At 43.9% G+C, this 14,096-nt stretch overlaps 1 long non-coding RNA gene across 2 annotated transcripts in view; it reads left to right on the plus strand.

Annotated features, from left to right (window-relative positions):
- The first annotated feature begins 3,021 nt into the window (after positions 1–3,021).
- Positions 3,022–14,096, plus strand: part of LOC121080361 — a 77,344-nt gene continuing 66,269 nt past the window's right edge. Inside the window, exon 1 of one of the 2 annotated variants that reach the window (XR_005825340.1) lies at positions 3,022–4,774. This is a non-coding gene — a long non-coding RNA (uncharacterized LOC121080361). The remainder of the gene's footprint in view (positions 4,775–14,096) is intronic. The other variant, XR_005825341.1, reaches the window with a different exon arrangement.

Raw genomic sequence — 14,096 nt, forward strand, 5'->3', positions numbered from 1 at the left:
ATCATCCTACATAAGTGATTGCTAATAAAAATCTATAGTTTAAACAAGGGCACTGAGGTGAAAAGCTCTGTCATCCTTCATCAGTGCCTTATGACACCGAGGCACCAGAGTTAATCTTATGAAAGGAATTGGCAAATTGACAAGTCTTTTTTTTTATTTATTTAATTGACCTTGTATTTTGATGATCAATTGGAGCCAATGACCCTTAAATGAGTCTTCAAATCATTGTCTTGGACAGTAAACACCTTGACATAGTTTCCAAATACAATGATAGACTACAGCTGTAAAAGCTCCTTTAATTATTAAAAAAAAATAAAAAATAACCTTCAGCAAGTTAGATGCTTCCTCCTGAAACTTGCTATATGTGAGCTGAGATCAATACAAAAGGAAAAGGAGCCAAATGTAAAAGAGATAATTCTGCTGGCATTTTAATCTGGTGACTCTGGTGCAGTGTTTCAGGCCATTTTCTGATTGGCAAGCTGAGTATACTGGTCCTAAAAATGTTAATAAGCCTTTTGTAAATGAGTCTTAACTTGTTAATTAAGAATTTCTAGCTATGGTTATGACCTGTAGGGAAATGTTTTCCCTAGCTGGTTAAATGTCTTCTTACTAGAAAATAAACGTGTATGCTTTATGGGATTTGAATGCCTCACACCTAGTGTAAGTCAGGATTCCTGTGCTTAACACTGCTGAAGATATTTTCACAGGTGGCATCTGCAAGGCAATGCTATACTTCAGTGCAACAGAGCAAGTGCCCACTTGCCTGCCTCAGTGTGGTGGGTTGACCCTGGCTGGATGCCAGATGCCCACTGAAGCTACTCTATCACTCCCCCTCCTCAGCTGGACAGGGGATAGAAAATATAACAAAAGACTTATGGGTTGAGATAAGGACAGGGAGATCACTCAGCAATTACTGTCGCGGGCAAAGCAGCTTGGGGAAATTAATTTATAACTGATCAAATTGGAGTAGGATAATGAGAAATAAAACCAAATCTTAAAAACACCTTCCCCCCCACTCCTCTCTTCTTCCCAGGCTTAACTTCACACCTGATTTTTCTCTACCTCCTCCCCCTGAGTGGCACAGGAGGCTGGGGGAGTTGCAGTCAGTTCATCACACATTGTTTCTGCCACTCCTTCCTCCTCACACTCTTCCCCTGCTCCAGCATGGGGTCCCTCCCATGGGAGACAGTCCTCCAGGAACTTCTCCAGTGTGAGTCCTTGCCACAGGCTCCAGTTCTTCACAAACTGCTCCAGTGTGGGTCACCCACAGGGTCACAAGCCCTGCCGGCAAACCTGCTCCAGCATGGGCTCCTCTCTCCAGGGGTCTACAGGTCCTGCGAGGAGCCTGCTCCAGTGTGGGCTTTGCACGGGGTCACAGCCTCCTTTGGGCATCCACCTGCTCCAGCATGGGGTCCTCCATGGACTGCAGGTGGATATCTGCTCCACCATTAACCTCCATGGGCTGCATGGGGACAGTCTGCCTCACCATGGTCTTCACCATGGGCTGCAGGGGGATCTTTGCTTTGGTGCCTGGAGCACCTCCTCCCCCTCCTTCTTCACTGACCTTGTTGTCTGCAGAGTTGTTTCTCTCACATATTCTCACTCCTCTCTTTGGCTGCAGTTGCTGTTGCACCACTTTTCCCCCCCCTTCTTAAATGTTATCACGGAGGCACTACCACCATTGCTGATTGGCTTGGCCTTGGCCAGCAGCAGGTCCATCTTGGAGCTGGCTGGCACTGGCTTTATTGGACATAGAGGAAACTTCTATCAGCTTCTCACAGAAGCCACCTCTGCAGCTCCCCCACTACCAAAACCTTGGTATGCAAACCCAATACACACTTGGTTTGCTATTCCCTTGGAGATGGATGCAGGCAGTGGGAAGCAGCATAAACATACTCTGCTCCAATGGGTCATGGACATAAGTTTCCCATAGAGGTTGTGGAGTCTCTATCCTTGGAGATACTCAAAAGCCATCCAGTCATGGTCCTGGGCAACTGGCTCTAGGTGGCCTTGTTTGAGCAGGGGGTGTTGGACCAGATGGTCTCCAGAGGTCCCTGCAAACCTCAGACAGCCTGATTCTTCTCTGCCAGAAACAGAGGGGGGTAAGGGATGTGGCCTTGCAGTCGCAGTAAGGCATGCTGTGAGTGAGCAGCTAGCAGAGGTGCAGCAGGCCAGAGAGGAGCAGTAGGGCATTTGCAGCCACTAGCCTGTGTTTGGAAGAAGCATGGCCAAGGCATGAAAGATGATACCTGATGTTCCCAAATGAGATGAGGATGACTAGGGATTGCATGTGGAACTAAAATGTGGGCTGGGTCTGTTGCCAAATGGCAACATGTAACCTTGTAAATGGCCTTCATGTAACCGTGACTAGATGTCCAGCATCCAAACAGGGTTTCTTGCTAGCTGTTAGAAATCCCATTGAATTACTGGATGGCTTTGCTAAACTTGTATGTTTGCGGTTAAATGCCTGTATAACTGGTTAGATAGTCTGGAGAAACTGTAGAAACTCATTCAGTGCTTCTTAGTGACGCCCACTTTCCCATCTGCAGAAATGCAGCCACCTCTGGAGACAGCAGTACCCCTTGGGCATGTGGGGCAAAGGGGGGAGAAGGCACTGCGTGGGCAGGATCATTGCCATCACTTTGTTAGTTGGAATAGGGCTTTTCTACTCAAGTGGAGAACACTTCAATACCTAGCACAGGTACAATTTCTACAGTACTGAAGACAACCAGTTCTTTAATTTAGAACCTTTGTCCAATAATATTTTGAAGGGAGTGATTTGTCAATGCACTGCAGCTTCCTTTTTAAGTACTTGGTTGCGGCTGAAAACAGTCAGAAGCTTGAATTCATATTTCGGCAGGTTAAAGCCAAAATCTGGAAATCCAGTCATGTCTGTGGACAGCCATTATTGAGTTTAATGAGAACTGTATGTCTGGAACGAATGGCACCCCCGTTTGTCTTCATTTAATCATCCATAAAATCCTCTACTGCTAAAATCATCTCAGTAAATTTGGGGCAAATCCCTGGTTGAAAATAACTGTCTTGTAGCAGTGGCCATCTGGAAATGCCTGTTGCAGCATAGCTATGAAGGGTGAAGAAGCCCTCTTTCTCCATTCCTGTATAAAACTTTTAAGTAGAGCATCTCATGTGAGAGAACAGCCACATGGCGGTTACCACTGTTGCAAACCATTGTACTGATTCAGATGTATTGAGATGATCAGTGTGAAGAATTAGAAAATGACTGAGGACTGTGTGTGCAAGAAAACTTTTAAAGCAAACACTGCTGGAAGAGTGGAAAATATTCTGCTTATTAATTTAGATTGGAATTTCCTGCTAGCTGAGAATAACGCAAAGGTTACACCAACTGCAAGCAAACTGTGTGATTGATTCTAAAATTAGTTAATCTCTAGCATTTCCATTTCTCTTCCCTGCATTTCTTGTTCTCTACCTTAAGCCTGGAAATCCTATTAAAGATACCACAGGGTTGAAAGAAAATTAATTCCTTTTTTTTGTTTTGTTTTATTTCTTCTCTGTAAGCATCTGTAAACTGCTGCAGTTGAGATAGCTAGGTGTATGTTACATACCATTATGGCTAGGGTGTTATGGTCCTAAAACTCTTTCCACAGGCACAGTGACATGATTTTAACTCTTAAATGTTTTAGAGTTATCCTTGCCTACCCATCAGCTGGAGTCCGCTAGCACAACCATGTTATCTGCAACCATTTTATGCTGACTTTTTAAAAGTTTTCTCTTTTATCTTTTGGACTCAGAGATAAGCTCAGGAAGAACCTGAATAATGGCCTCAGAAAACCCTCAATTTCTTTTTGCTGATGAGACGAGAGCTGCTGGTGTGATGATGCAGCACCATGGCCAGTCTGGAGGTGAGAAAATTGTTGGACCCTTGGACAGAAAGGACAACAGCACTGCAGGCATAAAACTGCCCCCATGTTAGCTGACATGCAAGGCAGTGCCAACTCCTGAAGAACATAACTCCAGAGAGCACCTGCTTCTGTTTTAGGGGATCTTGCAGAAAGTTTTTAACTTGACAGCTCTATAAAATAAACTACTTCAGAGCAGACACATCCATCTTGGGACATGCAGCTGATCCTGCAGAGGTGATTTGTGTGGCAGAGAGTTGGTGATCCTTAGAAAGACCATGGCCAGCTGATAACACAGGAGGAACTTGTCACATCCGAGTGAGTTTGAACACTGAGAGCCAATTGTGCTGTGTATTTATAATGAACCAAATCCTCCTCTCTGCAGAATATCACCAGGGAGATGCTAGTTAGTCTAATACACATTGCAGATAATGGATGGCCAGTCAGTTGCTGTTCTGAATGTATGAGTATTGTGTATCTAAGCCTAAGGTGAGATCTAGGCACCTCCGTTCTGTAGGTGGATCTCACTGCTCTGTACACACTACCGGTACCTGCTGTGGATAGAGCTGTGTTAAAGCAGATATGAACACAGCAAAGCATATGGGACTTAGTTTTCATCACACAGCTATGTCATATCATAACGAGAGATTTTTATAATATATAAAGTCTCATTTTTGAAAGCCCTTGTTGTTGGGAGAATGTGATCTGGAATGCCCTGCATCCAGGGAGCGCTGTGGACATGGACACCTCAGGAGGGAGAGCTGAAAACACCATTCTGTGCAAAAGCCCGAGGCATCTTCCCTTTTTCTCCAACCTGTCCATCTGCTGTGGCCTGTTTAGTGAGGCAGGCAGTAATATGTTTAACTTCTCTGATCCTCTTCTTTATGTTAAAACTTGTAAGAATTTTAAATTTGGTCTCTTGCTAAACATTCCTGATCAACAGAGTCACAGAATTTATCAAATCATCTAATTCCTAGCTTAGGCTAGAGCTAATATGTCCTTGGGTTGCAGAATCAGACATTTCCTTTCTTCTCTGTAATAAATATAAATACTTCAGTTTTAGGATTCAGGATTTCTCATTTTCTAGGCATAAGAGCCAAGATAACTGGCTTGTGTAGTCTTTTCAATATTTTGCATGTTCAAACAGATTGCCTGGCTAGGCATCCTAATGGGAATTTAAAACAAAATATATTAAATGCAAACATGCCTTTTAAATGTTGATTGTACAGAGATGTTCATGTTCTTATATACTGAAAGAAGAGAAAATCATCTAAGATGTTACATTCTCTTCTCTCATAATTTTGTTTTGACAAGGATGAGAGTGCTTAACAAAGCAGTAGGGGCTGTGGAAGCACTTGGTTATACTAATGTAAAACTCAAGTAATGCCATTAAAATAAAAGGTTTTTCTGCAGGTTTCCTTAGTGGACTGCAAGCAGAGTGTAGTCTGCAATCTGGTGGTGCGTCTTCAGCGTGGAAATCTCTGTACTGATACAAGCTACAAAACAGGAAAACCAGCCATTGGCAATGTGTCTGCTTATACAGAACACCTGAAAAATAGCAGCAAAAGGGAAGGAAAAACCCCTCAAGCCACATTCTTATGCTCACTGAACCTTTGTGCAGCCTGACCAGTGTGACCCATGTACTGCTGGCTTCCAAAGCGGTGCTCCTAGCACTGTCTACATGTGGCTGGCTGGCTGGCAGCCACGTGTGCATGGGGTAGACAGGGGGATGTTGGTTGTTAGTATGGCTTGCAGTGATGCAGCAGGAGGATTCTGCAGCCATGCAGAACTTCTCAGAAGAGGTGGTGTCTGGTCTTGTATTTACGTCCAGCTCTGCTTTCTTTTTTTAGTAGATTCCTGATCTCCTTTTTGTGTCTGTACACAGGAATATTTGTGAAACATGGCCTTAAGGAGGGTTTATCTGTATCACCCATATCATTCAGGATGCTAGTAGCAACATCCAAACCATGCTAGCAGGGGAAGAGGGAGAGAGAGTCTTTAGAAGAGTTGATGTGTGGTGGTTGCTTGAATATTCTGGAATGGCAAACATAGCCTTGTAAATTTTAAAGAAAAAATAACTTGCATTGATACAGGGCACAAAAAAACCCCAATCTGAAATGCTTGCTGCTCAGCACTGCTCCTTAACGTCCAGTTTAGGGGCAAGAGTAGAAAAGAGTTAAGTTTTAAAATCCATAAAGCTTAAGAAAACTCATCTTTTCATTCATCCACCTATTTATACCCCTTCCACTAATCTTAGAACAAATTACTTGATTCTGGGCCTTTTAAATTCAAGCTTCTGTTTTCAGTGTCTTCCCTAACATGTTTTTTGTAGTCTTCCTCAAGGAGGCAAATGATGGAGTCAGAGAACTGATGAGATGGTAGAAAACCTTTTGTATTTGATCTGCCAGTTCCAGTCCAGCAAAGACAATAACCAAGAGCCATTACAATGCAATTGTTATTTGGACAGAAAACCACAGATTTTCATGAAGACTAAATTCTGCTATACCAGAGTCCATCTAAAAATGATTTATGAAACACACTTTGTACTAATCTCGCTCTTGATCTCACCAAATTAGCTGCAAAGGAAAGCAATGTTGGCTATCCTGTTTTCATATGTTTACGTTTAACTTGGAAGGACTATGTGACTCTTCAGGCTGGCCTGCCTTGCCCCCAGCACTACAAGTTGCTATCAGTCACATTTCCTAGGAGAGGCTGGGTTCTTGCCAGCAGCACTGAAGGGTCTGGGGAGTGGCTGGAGGAGCATCTCTAGCTGTTACAGTGGGTAGTAGCTGCCAGGTTACACTAGGATGGTGGCTACCAGCGCACAGCATTTGCATATGCCTCTGAACTCTACAGATAAACCTATTCACACCTCGTGTGGGGAAATGGGGACCGATTTCCATTGTCACCTTGTGTTTAATGGGCCTCCTGGGAATTGAATGCAGACTCCTCTTCTATCCACACTCCTATGGGAAAACACTTTGCTTATGAACATCCAGATACTCTGCTGTCTCAGGTTTATCCAGATTCCTCCTGCATAGTATCTCTCTTCCCTGTTTCTTATTATATCTGTGAATCACTGCAGCCTGTCATAATTTATTTTTTACAACATGCTGAAAGGTATAATAGGGAACTTATAAACATGCTGGGGAGAAGCCACCTGAAATAGAAAACGTTTCTAATTGTAAAGATAGAGCTGCCTTTCTAAGCTATTTGGTTCTTTATTATACCTTGAACAACCTGAAAATGTACTTAGCTACAATTAGACTTCCAGATACAATAGATGAATTGTAAATTAAACCCATCAAATTAGCCTGGAGCAGTAACCCTGATCTTTACAGTTTATGGTGCTACACAGCCTACACATCCAGTAATGTTCTGTGAGTCCATAAAGTTGAGAGGACAGTCTCTTAAGATCAGAACAGTTTAGTTTTTTTAAAAAATTAGTCATTATTGCATTCTTTTACATTTATTATTTTTTAACATTCCTAGGCTTTTCCACATTAGTCTGGTTTAAGTGGAAAGTAATTTATCTTTGCCTTAACAAGATATATTAGGCAGTGTTCCTAAAAGGGCTACATTTCATTAGTTTCAGTCACGGTTTTGGTAACTGCAGGGTAAAAATAAACACATAAATTTCTGTACACAGAAGAATATTAGTAATTGTAGCTTAGTGTCTCTGTGTTCAACAGTTGTACATGGATTTTAATCCATTCCCTTATGCAGAGCTGCATGCTGATGGTCCATGTTAGCTGCTTTATCAAAATGCTTTATTGGCTGTACTAATTAAAGCTGTGGTGCACACCTTTAGCCATGACTGACTTGTTAGTCTTCTGGTTTTGACTGGGATAGAGTTAATTTTCTTTTCAGTAGCTGATACAATGCTGTGTTTTGGATTTAGTATGAAAATAACATTGATAACACGCTGATGGTTTAGTGTTGCTGGGTAATGTTTATACTAAGTCAAGGACTTTTCAGTTTCTCAGGCCCTGCCAGTGAGAGGGCTGGAGGGGCACAAGAAATTGGGAGGGGACGCTGCCAGGGCACCTGACCCAAACTAAACTGGAGTACCATAGAACTTATGCTGAGTATATAAACGGGGGGGGAGGGGGGGGGGGGGGGGGAGGAGGTAGGGAGGATGGCCTGAGGCCTGTTGATTGCTGCTTAGGGACTGTGGTGAGCAATTGTATTGTGCATCACTTCTTTGGTTGTTTTTTTTTTTTTTGCTTTTGGACTCTATTCCTCTCTCCCTCTCTCCCCTTTTCATTGCAATTGCTTTTGCTATGATTATATTTTCTGGCAATTATTAAAATGTTATCTTAACCCATGAATGTTACCTTTTTCCTGATTATCCTCCCTATCATGCTAGGGGTGAGGAGTGAGTGAGTGGCTGCATGTTACTTAGTTGCTAGCTGGGGTTAAACCATGACAACAGAGAAACGAGTGCGACAGTGTCACAGCTGGCACAGGAAGAAATGAGCTAAAGTTATAAAGGAGTTGTTAGGGTGTAGCAGCCCTCTCCAAACTAGCCAGCTGCACAAGGTATTTTACCATCACATACCAACATACTCTTCATGCCAGTCCCTCTGCTGCCTTCCCTTGTCTCTCCTCATCCAGAGCACCCGGTCTCTCTCAATCTCTCTCCCTCTCTCTCTCCCTCCCTCTCTCCTTCTCTCTCCCTCTCCCTTCCTCTCTTTCTACCTCCCTCTCTCTCCCCCTCCCCCTCCTTCCCTCCCTTTCTACCTCCCTCTCTTTCTCCCTCCCTCTCTCCCTCTTCCCCTCCCTCTCTCTCCCCCCCTCCCCTCCCTCTCTCGCCCCCCCCACCTCCTCTCTCACCCCCCCTCCCACCCCCTCTCCTCTCCCCCTCCTCTCTCTCCCCCCCCTCCCTCCCCTCCTCTCCTCTCTCTCCCCCTTTTCTCCTTCTACCTCCCCTCTCCCCTCCTCGTCTCTCACCCCTCTCTCCCCCTCCCCCTCTCTCCCCCTCCTCTCTCCCCCCCCTCCCCCTCTCTCCCCCCCTCCTCTCTCCCACCCCTCCCCCTCTAGCCCACCCCTCCTCTCTCTCCCCCCCCCCCGCCCCCCCTCTCTCCCCCCCCTCTCTCAGGGATCAATGCCTTAAGACAATTCTCAAATGATCTGTGATAGGATATAATATGTGCTAAATGAAATTCCTTGGTGTGGGCAAATCACTTGGGGGAGAGGAATTAGAGAAAACTGGGACCTAATAGAAGCATACCAGAGAACAGGCTGACAACTAATCAGACATCTCTGAAGCCTTGCCACTTGTCTCCAGGGTGCAGAAATTTATCTTGTTCAGATTAGTACAGGACAAGCATATATACCTAACCGGAATGTTGCTCTCTTCCAGCAGCAGGAAGCAGTACAGCTTATCTATAGAGGTGATAAAACCAACATGCAGCCTCAAATATTTGTAGGAAAAACAACCCTCTCTGCTTCGGAATTCTGTTCTGCTGACAAGCAGGTGTTGAGAAGTGCACTGCAAAATAAGCAGGTGTCCCAAACCCAGAGTCATTAATGCTTTCAGTGATTAAATGAGCTACATATGTCCCCATGAATGTATTGACAAGAATTTCTCAAAGTGCCATTTAAAATAAGGTGGCCAAAAAAGCTGGGCATTGCTCAAAGCAAGCAAGGTATTTTTTTATGCTGCAATTGCTTTTGGTCTCTCATATGTTGATTCCTATACCTGTACTGTGAAGGAGCTGCCCTTGGCTGTGCAACCCACTTTACGGGGGCAGGAAAAGAAGGGTCTAGCAGAAGGCAGAGGCCTCTCCCCTACAAATTCTGAAGCGGGAGGTAAATTAATGCTGATTTGTTTAGAAAAAGAATTTAAAGAATTTGGTGCTCAGATGGGTGCCCCCCCTCTCCCCTCATGTGACACTTGGGTTATAAGACGTAGAAGAATGCTGGTGTGTTTTGAATTAAACTGATGTGCTTTCCTGTTTTCTCCTGAGAAAGGAATTTGCCAGTGGCATCTCCCTTCTTGTTATTTGAAATGCAGCAAAAAGAAATAGTCTCTTTAACCATTTTCTGAAACACACACTATTCTTTTAGTTTTTTACTTTCGTTTTAATTCACGGAGAAAAACTGTGGAATTGTTGGCCTTTTCAGGGATCTGCTTGGTAGAGTACCATGGGATAGAGCCCTAGAGGGAAGAGGCACCCAAGAAAGCTGGTTAATATTCAAGGATCACCTCCTCCAATCTTAGGATCTATGCATCCCAAGAAAAAGGAAGTCAGGCAAAAACATCAGGAGGCCTGCATGGATAAACAAGGAGCTCCTGGACAAACGCAAACATAGAAAGGAAGTGTACAGGGGGGTGGAAACAAGGACAAGTAGCCTGGGTGGAATACAGGAGACATTGCCCGAGCAGCCAGGGACCAGCTTAGGAAAGCTAAAGCCCTGATAGATTTAAATCTGGCTAGGGACATCAAGGGAACAAGAAAAGCTTCTATAGGTACATTGGTGATAAAAGGAAGACTAGGGAAGACATGGGCTGTCTTCAGAAGTAAACAGGAAATCTGATTACCCAGAATACAGAGAAGGCTGAGGTACTCAATGACTTTTTCGCCTTGGTCTTCACCAGCAAGTGGTCCAGCCACAGTGCCCATATTGCAGAAGGAAAAGGCAGGGACTGGGAGAATGAAGAACCACCTGCTATAGGGAGAATATCAGGTTCGAGACCATCTAAGGAACCCGAAGGTGCATAATTCCATGGGACCTGATGAGATGCATCCACAGGTCCTGAGGAAACTGGTAGATGAAGCGGATAAGACACTATCCATCATATTTGAGAAGTTGTGGCAGTCCAGTGAAGTTCCCACAGACTGGAAGAGGGGAAACATAACCCCCATTTGCAAAAAAGGGAAATAAGGAAGACCCAGGAAACTACAGGCTAGTCAGTCCCACCTCTCTGCCTGGCAAGATCATGGAGCAGATCCTCCTGGAAACTATGCTAAGACACATGGAAAACAAGGAGGTGATTGTGACAGCCAACATGGCTTTCACTAAGGGCAAGTTGTGCCCCGACAAATCTGGTGGCCTTCTATGATGGGGGTTACAGCACTGACAGTTGAGGGAAGAGCAACTGACATCTTCTACTTGGGCTTGTGCAAAACATTTGACACTGTTCTGCGTGACATCTTTGTCTCTAAGTTGGAGAGGCATGGATTTGATGGATGGACAACTGTGGATAAGGAATTGGCTGCATGGTCACATGTGGCATACGAAGGCACAGACCCCATGCAAGATTCCCCCATTGCATACATAAGGTGCTGGTTATAGACGATCACTTATACACCCAAGTTCTGCCCCTGGAAAGTGCCTACGTACAGCAAAGCACCTTTGCAGCCAGTTTACACTCCATCAAGCTGTTTACTTCTTCATACTTCATCTAACAAAGTCTCTCCTTCCTGCCCCAATACTTAAGATGTGGGGAGCTTTGGACACACCCCTCATTGCAGACAGGTGTGCACAGAATTATGGGTACACCCCTCATTGCAGACAGGTGTGGCATAATCACTCTGCAACCTGGCACCCAGACAATAAAGAAAGCCTTTTCTCAGAAAGGGCCCTTACAATTCCGCCTTTTTTGTTTATTAAATAGGATAAGGTTAAGGCCCTGTGAAGTTTGAACCCTCATAGCTTGATGGATAGCCCTCTGTATCATGGCTCGCATCAGGTTCATCAAACACTGTAGACATATAACAGTGGCCCAAAACCCTAGCAATATAACAAACCCACACATCAATAGTTTTTGTATCACATCCTAACTTATTCATTGTGGTTAAAACTTGTGCAGTGGCGATGTCAGGTGCAAGGAAAGAAGCAGCAGAAAGATCCACATTATTCTGGCTTGTTTTCTGGCTTATCGTTGGTAAGGAGTCCATGATCAGCTAGTCAAATGAGCCAAGCAGGAGTTCACCATGGCCCTCGATCTATATTTTTCATGTTCATTAAATTATCCATTGTCTGCATAGTAGCTTTGATATGGAGAAATAGTGTGAAATAGGGATAATGGGACATCGATTGTGATTGTATACGTCTGCTCAAGGAATGTGGGTATGGTGACTGGTCATGGGTGGTGTGTCTGGTCACATAGCCACACAGCTTGGAGGAGACACCTACCCTTCTTCCTCTAACAAAGGGGCTATTTATAAAAAGGACGAGAGACATTCCAATGCTATCTAGAGGGGAGGGAGTGCTAAGTCTCCTTGCTGGAGAAGATCAGATGGTCACAAGGGACATGAATCACCTACAAACCTGCAAGACCACCACATTCCAGGGGGCAAAGGACTGATAAGCTAATTAACATAGGAAGCGAGAGTAAGCCGGGTTTATGGTAACGAATATTAGTAGTAGGTGTTAATTGAATATTCATTTGTTTTATTGTATAAATGTGAGATGTTTCCTCACTTCGGGCATGCACGCTTGTGGAGGAGCGATCCCCCGTGCATTTGCGCGCAATAAACATACCTACTTTATAACTTCCGAGTTATAGAGTTTAATTTCGTACGTCAGCTTGGTCCCTGGTACTTCCGTTGTCCAAACTATATACTGCATAGAGGTAAGCATCATATGACACATGTGTTGGCTGCGGGCATTTCGGGGCGAGCGGGAGTCAGATTCAAATACCTCATGAGTTCAAGATCTGATCCGTTTATTGTACAAGACCAGGTACACTTTATATAAGGTGCACTCTATATAGCGTGTGATAATATGAATTGCTATTTTACAAGCGTATAATAAGTATGATTGGTTAACAATTGTATTTATTGTGCAAGATTTCTGTTTCTACTTTTTCAGGCACGTAGGCTCTTTTCTGTTGTTTCCCAGCTCCTCTTATCGCGTCCTGCTGGCCCTGGTTTTGTGCAAGCACCTGCAATTTTGTTCCTCCCTCTTCATTCCACTGTTCTGATCGTGCCCTCTGTCTTATTTCTTCAGTATTTTTCCACTTGCTTCAAAGTTCAGTATAATCATTCAATACAGCAAAAGCCCCAACACCTCCCCCTTTCTTTTTAAATACAGCATTAATACCTGCGTTCCATACAGCTTTGGAAACATTGTAAAAGACAAGGCACTAAAAGTAACAAAAGAAGATAACAAACAACAATATACTATGCAAAGCAGAAGCAAAAGCAATATTCATTAGACCTATTCCTAAAAATAATGCCATCATTCACATTTACAATGATGTTGTATTATATGAGATTCAAAACTTTTTCTGATAATTCGAACCCAGAAGATGAGTTCGTTTCGATGTTCTGCTAAAAATGATCTGTTCGAAGGCTTTCATAAGATTGTAAGGCCTCGTTTATACCTGAAAAAGTAGGGGCATGTGTCCCAGTAAGAAGGGAAAAACCGCCGAACCAAAACGTAGGATACTATATACCGACAGGGTGGACACAGCCAAGAGTGTAAAACCTTCCGCCTATATGCTCCACACCCTTTTACAATATCCACAATATAGAGTAACTGTTGGAATTACAAGAAGTAGCACATATAGGACAAGAATTTTCTGTTTCGTATCGGTCCTTGCCCAAAAAGATCCTGCAACGCACGCACGATACGGTCACAGTGTAACAAAGACAATTCACCGGAGGGTAATTGACATTGTATCTCCCGAGGTAACTGCTGCAAGATGGGCAGAATAATGTATGTTAACTTATCTACAAGCCGCTTTTCTTCATTTGGTCGTGGCGGTCGGAATAACCTTTCTCGATGCTGTGGCCCACTGAGGCCCACTGATCCGCTCCTGTTCATTTAGGAGTCAATCCTGTCGTAGTCACCCTGCTCTTTCTTTTCAGTGGGGTCGGTTTTCAATCCACGGGGCGAACCCATTTGCCGGAATCCACTTGGTCACTGCCCCTGTGGAGATACATGCATAACCCCGACGCCCACGTTAATAATTTATTGAGGCCCAGACCAACAATTTGAGACAGGGTCAAATACCTGGACAGCTATGGTCACGATTCGAAAAATCGTTGGGATTGTTAGAAAAGTGATAGGAAATCGGCTGTTCAGTACATTCCGTTCTGGGATTCAACCAGTTCAGTACATAGCATGCTTTGCCACTATTACATGAGGACTCCTCTCCCCTCTTTTCGAAAAACAGACAGGTAATGTTTCAATGATTGATGGGCAACGTTCAATAATTTGCCTGACCACCAGAATTATTCGGAATTCCGGTAACGTGCTTCA

Source organism: Falco naumanni, chromosome W (genome assembly GCF_017639655.2).
Source record: "Falco naumanni isolate bFalNau1 chromosome W, bFalNau1.pat, whole genome shotgun sequence".
In the NCBI taxonomy this organism is placed as follows: Eukaryota; Metazoa; Chordata; class Aves; order Falconiformes; family Falconidae; genus Falco; species Falco naumanni.